This window comes from Cicer arietinum, chromosome 7 (genome assembly GCF_000331145.2).
Source record: "Cicer arietinum cultivar CDC Frontier isolate Library 1 chromosome 7, Cicar.CDCFrontier_v2.0, whole genome shotgun sequence".
Classification (NCBI taxonomy): Eukaryota; Viridiplantae; Streptophyta; class Magnoliopsida; order Fabales; family Fabaceae; genus Cicer; species Cicer arietinum.
The window spans coordinates 57096605-57102836 of record NC_021166.2 but is presented as its reverse complement, the minus strand read 5'-3'; the positions used below and the strand labels follow the sequence as shown (position 1 = coordinate 57102836).

At 30.7% G+C, this 6232-nt stretch overlaps 1 protein-coding gene and 1 pseudogene across 1 annotated transcript in view; one reads left to right on the top strand and one right to left on the bottom strand.

Moving 5' to 3' along the window:
* LOC101496154 (uncharacterized) overlaps nucleotides 1-2232 on the bottom strand; it is a 3052-nt pseudogene extending 820 nt beyond the window's left edge.
* Nucleotides 1-2975, top strand: part of LOC101509141 (mitochondrial intermembrane space import and assembly protein 40 homolog) — a 6737-nt gene extending 3762 nt beyond the window's left edge. Inside the window, exon 5 of the mRNA XM_004510415.4 lies at nucleotides 2722-2975. The gene's annotated coding sequence lies outside the window, so the exon portion shown is untranslated. The remainder of the gene's footprint in view (nucleotides 1-2721) is intronic.
* The last annotated feature ends 3257 nt before the right edge of the window (nucleotides 2976-6232 follow it).

Below are 6232 nucleotides of genomic sequence, written 5' to 3'. Positions count from 1 at the left end.
CTTTCCCTATAAAAGCTAAGATACTTGATATTATTGAATAATGAATTTACTTAAAGTCTTAGGCAACTGTGGTCTGAATATGCATTCAAGATCAAGAACTCTGGTCTCCTGGAACTGCTCACTTGCAATGCCAGTTGAAAGGATCTTACCTATATGTTCTCCTGGTTTACTTCCCTCTCGCTTGTCAAAGCAAAGAATAGACGGGGATTCCTTTCTTGCTGAATGCTTGTGCGGAGTTTGCATCAAGATCATGATCATAAAAATGATAGGCAAATCGGCGATCTAAATGCGTACTCAAATACTTACCATGACTTGTTTTGTTGTTATTTTGCAATATGATTTCTCTGAGCATACTTGGCAAACAACAGGTCATAATCTTGCCATTGGACTTCAGTGCCACTACTTGAATCATGTTGCGGTCTCTCAACTCTTCTAGGTAACATTCTGCAGTGTCTTCAGGTGATTTTCCATTGTTCTGTCACCCCAATCTTTCTCCAACCCATAGATTGACTAATCTCCTTGCTGGGATTTCAGTCTTATGGAAAAATTGTAAAGTAATAAAGACAGTCCCTCATAGTTTCACTCAATTCTTCCTTGTTCTTTTTCCAAGCTTGCAGCCAATGTGTTTTGTAACGGCCATGATTAAATTGTTCCAACACCCACAATAAGCTGTCTTGAGTTATGCCTTTTGCTGACATGACACACCCAAGAGATAAGATTGCTAATGGCATGCCCCCACATTTTCCCACTACCTTCTTTGCAAACTTTTCCATATCTTTCAGCCGACCACGTACCTGGGTCATAGACAGTGTAGCAGAATGTTTGCTTTGTTTGTTGCTCTTACTGTTACTGTCACCGAGACACGGATAGAGAACTGTTTGACCACATCATTGTTATGATAAACTGCCTTTGCCAGAGTTGTCTTCCCCACACCTTTCATCCCCACAATGTAAAGTTTCGAAGCATTATCACTGCTTGCAGCCAGTGTCAACACCAAATCTCGTTCTTCACTTTTCAAACCAACTACTTTGGTTGACTCCTGTCTTTCAATGGTGCAAGATTTTATTAAATTCTGAAGAAGATCAATTGCATTTCTGATCTTACTTTGATGGAACTCAGGTTCAGTCACATACAATTCTTGTAAACTGTCCAGCTCCTGAGCAAATGACCTTTAGTTGCTCTACACAAGTGTTTCTCCCTGCGGTTTCTTCTGCTTTCTGAAGCTGCTTATGCATTTTGTCCAATGCATCATACATTGACCTCATTTCAACTACTTGCTCTGAGCTAGTATTCAGATTTTTCAGCTTGCTGTCAATGCTTTTAATGGCTGATATGATTTCCTGTCATTTGTAATAGAGGGGAAGGTTGACTTTTCTGCAGCTCTATCAATAGAAGTTAAGTTGTACTTGAGCAGTTTATTAAACTCAGACAATGAGCTTCATCTCCTTTCTGAATGGACGCTTAACAAATGGAAGTTTATTTAATATGCCGAAAGTTTGAAACCACCATAAGTAGTTGCTAATGTGGATCTCAGCATTTTCAATCATTTCTTATGTGACTGTTCTCCAGTAGTTTTCTGTTTCAGTTTGAAACTGAAGCTGAGTCAAGTCCTTCAGGAAAGCATGCAGTGGAAGCAGGAGATATATAGACCATCTCTCTTCCATTCCAAAAAAAAGATTCATGCTCTTCTTGATCAATACATCAAAGCTTGTAGAAGGCCTTTTCTGCTTCTGGTTTTGGGCTGCTGCAAAGTTATGAACCTTTTTGCCACAGATTGGTACTCCTCTTCGGTTGTATATTGATCCAGAAGACTTCTATTCTTAGATTTTGAACTCTCCGTAGACATATAGATGTTTTTGGCTTTCTCATCTTTCTTTTTAAAATGATCTGTCAGCTTATTTTTGACATCATCTATATGTCGGAGAACATCTTTAATGGTCATTGATCTAAGGTTAGCGGTAGTAAGACCCCAAAACGACCCTAGACCTTGTTTGTAGTACTCTTGTTGATTTTACCCATTGATTCTCAGCTTCGCTTAGCTGAAGATGAATTCGAGATAGATCTTCTATATCCTAAGTTGATTGTGATCCTCACGAGAGCTTCTAGTAACTCAGATTTTCTCTTTATCCACTTAACTTTATCTTCATATTTGTTAAGTAGTGTATCAAGGCATTGAGAAACACTCAAATACACTATTAATAAAACCCAAAAAAGAATCTCAATGGTAGTCATGTTGTACCCCCTATGAGTAATCTGTTTCGCTGCTTTCAGTTAGTTTGGAAATGAATTTCTGGTGAATTTTTAGACAGAACTATCCAAGGGGTCAACTTAGCAGAACACATAATCTGGAAAAAGGGTTACAGTTATCAGAATATGTGCAATTTTATTCTACTGTGGCCTGGCTGACAACATTTTTCTAGTTCAGATTGGCCAGTCACTAGCCTGTCTCTTGTCGAAACATTTCTTTGGCTGTAACTGTGCAAATATACAATTATTAAGTAAAATGTGCCTGCTGTTATTTAAGTTTAGTCTTTTGCATTTTTAAATTTGTGTAATCAATTTGAAGAAAATTCATAGCATTCATACCCTTTTTTTTTTCTATTCCATGATCCATTGACATGAATTAAACAATCTATTTCACTGGTGACCAAGAATCTTTCTGTTTCAAGTGAAGTTATTTATATGAGGTATTGACTTTGGCTAATATCTATTCTTTCACAGGATAATATGAGCATGGTTGACTTGGCTGCTTGATGGTTTCATTCACTTTCCTTTAAATATTAAATAACCAAATGGCAAACTAAGTCCAGTATTAATGATGCAACCAAACAAGGTACGATTAGAGCAGTATGCACTAGGCAGTAGAAGTATATGATCATTACAATGCAAATTTACTTTGAAGAGCTTTCTGTCTTGCTACTGTGACCAACCATTGTTTTCTTACTTCTGATTTTCAATATTTTCTTTATACTTTATTTCCATTGTTCAAGGAGAAGCTTGACACAAATGGTAAGTGCAGGGTGCGCTTTAGAGGAATAATGTGTATCAACATCTAAAATTTTATTATCTTAGTAATTTGTGAAACATCGTAAATTGAAAGATAATATTGTAGAAGTTTATAATTATACAATTTATTAGTGAAACATCATCATGAGTTTATAATTATACAATTTATTAGTAAAAGTTAATGATGGTTAGTAGTTAGGGACTTATTTAAACATTTTTATAAGTGAGACCTCCTCCATCGTAAGAATCTTAACAATAAAAATTACCACGTAAGTTTAATAGTTTCATAGATCAATAACAAGAACACACGGCCTCCGCAAACAATAGTTACAACTGATAAAAAAACGGATGCTGATTCCATACAGCATGGGGATCTCACATTCACACATTTGAGACAATGGTGATCCTTTGATCAAGATATTACAATTAAATTGAGTCGTTTGATCTTTGATTGAACGTGACTGCGGTGAATATGTGAACGACCATTGAACCTTCCTAAGACTCATCAACATATATTGCTAAACATGGTTATATATGTTGTAAAAATTACCAATGCAACTCGATCGGTATCTTCATCGGCAATTCTGATTAAACTTGAAAACCACGTAAATGAAGATGTACCCAAATCAAGAGATGCGAGAGATGGGAAAAAGGAGAAAGAAAAAGTGAGGATTTTCACTTTAGAGCATCTTCAACTCAACATGAATTCATTAAATAGGTCACTCTCATATCATCTTGAAATCTTGAAGCAACTCATTCATTCTTTACTATAAACTCAACATAGATTAATTAAATAGGCCCTACAACTTTAATTTATACATTAATATTTTATTTATATTTAATTTTATTACAACTTAAAATATTAATTTAAATATTTCAATTAATATCATTATATATTATTTTAATTTTAATTTAAAATAAAATTGAATTTAAATTTTTATAACAATAATAAAAATTAAAAAAAAAGGTAACGGTCATAAAATTATTATTATTAATAAATTAATTTAAAAAATAACGGTTAAAAATTTATTATTATTATTAAACTATGAAAGTAGATTGCTCATTGAGAGCCAAAAACTGAATTTTACTTAACTACCGGTGGACTAGCGTATTTCACTACCATAGAAGATTCTCTTACGATAGATTTTTTAATATAAATAAATAGTCATGTTTTCATTTAAAATAGGGAAAGTAGTTAGGCAAAAAAGAATAATAGGAGTAGTGGATTTAAAGTAGTGTAGGTAGACTAAGTCACAACTAAAATAAATTAATAATATTTTTTTAATAAAATATATTTTTATATTTCTCAATGAGAATATAAAACGTAATTTATTTAAAGAGTAAAACATTAGATAAATTAAGACCCCAAAAAAAACTAGATAAATTTAATCAAATGCAAGAAACAAAGATACATTCACATTCGTATCAACTTTGCTCTGTCCTGCAATATTTGAAGCCTCTTAATAAACTCAGCACACAAAACCTGCATTGAAAAATTACCACATCCTCCAATTTTGCACTGCCTCTGACTGAACCACCCCCTAACTGACATATAATATATTTTCAGCCAATTATTTAAGGCTGAATTCACCTAAGTCTGAAGGAGCCTCTCACTAATCATTCATTTGTTGATATTTAGTATGACTTAAATATTTATGTTCTTTAAATCTTTTTAAAAGTTAAAATTTTATTATAAACACAAATCATTTAGAAAAACCTAAATTTAAAACATGATAGAGACAATCTTTCATTATAGTTTATTTATTTTTCGGTCGAAAAAGTCTCTTTCTCCTTAAAATAATTTGTATAAGATTTTTTAATGTGCTTCGATTTTTTCGACAAAGATAAGCCAAAGGAAATAACACGAGTAAGTTCCGTGAAGGGTTCATGTGTGTGCAAATCAACGTTAATGAATTTATTTCTCCTAAGTGTTTGTTTTGTTTCTTCACAAATGCATTGTTTTAAGGTTTTATATCAGTTTGTTTGTCTTCTTGTAATTTATATTTTAAAACGAATGATTTAGGATTAATTTAGTGTGTTATTTATAACACGGCATCAGCTTAGGTTCTTGATTTTTACGCCAAATTTACAGGGATATGTAAACAATATTTTTCTTTAACTTTAAATATCTATATTGAGAAAGATGGATAATATATAAATTGAGTATATAGAAAAATTATAAATAGAGACAACGATATGCTACAGTATAATTTTTAAGATAGTTAAACTTTATTAATCGAATTTCAATCCTAAATTAGATGGTAAGTTGGTAACAGAAAATTTTATAGTGAAAATCATATCAAAATTATTTTTCTAAAAAGATCAAAATTATTGTATTGAAGATCTAATAAATATAAATATTGTAAAATAAATTATGGTGCCTATATAAATAGGGTCGGCCTACAGGTAACTCTATCAAAACGATTACTTTAAACCTCTAAAAAACTGAAAAAATATTACTTAATAAAAAGACCTCTAAATGTTTTTTTCACTTAACAAAATGTTTCATATTTTAATACTTTCATAACTAAAACTAATAAAATTTTATCTAAAATTAATATTATCTCAATAATTATTAAATCAATTACTATTACTACTATCAATTGAAGAAAAAAAAGCATTATATAAATGGATTATATTAAATCAATAAATGATTTTATATTGTAAAGTGTCTAAAAAGTAAGTTTTGACAATTTTTTTTAGTAATTTTATTAAAAATACTATTATTAGCTTTATAAGATCTCAAATTAAAATTTGTTTTAGACTTCTATGTGTTGGAGCGTGTTTGTATATAAAAAGTAATTATGAGCTTATGACCGTAACATATAGAGTTTAATGGAGACTCAATATTCATATAAAACTAGATAGATGCTAACCCGCGTATTGCGCGGGTATATTTTTATTTATTAAATTTAAGTGGATTTAGAAGAAAAAATATATGAAGTTTTATGTCCTAATTAAGTATTTATATCAATAATATATATACAATTTTACTAATATAATTAATAGAAGAGAAGTATCAATTTAGACGAATGGCTTAAATAAATAAAGTACCGTATTAATATTGAGATCGTTGGATATGTTAAATATTGAAGTAATATATTTGATAATTGAAATTAAGATATACAATTGAGTTACAAAATATATTACTTTATTGTTGAAACTAAAAATAAAAATGATTAAAGTAAAATACTTGGAAATACATTCATCTTGTATTTTACTTTAT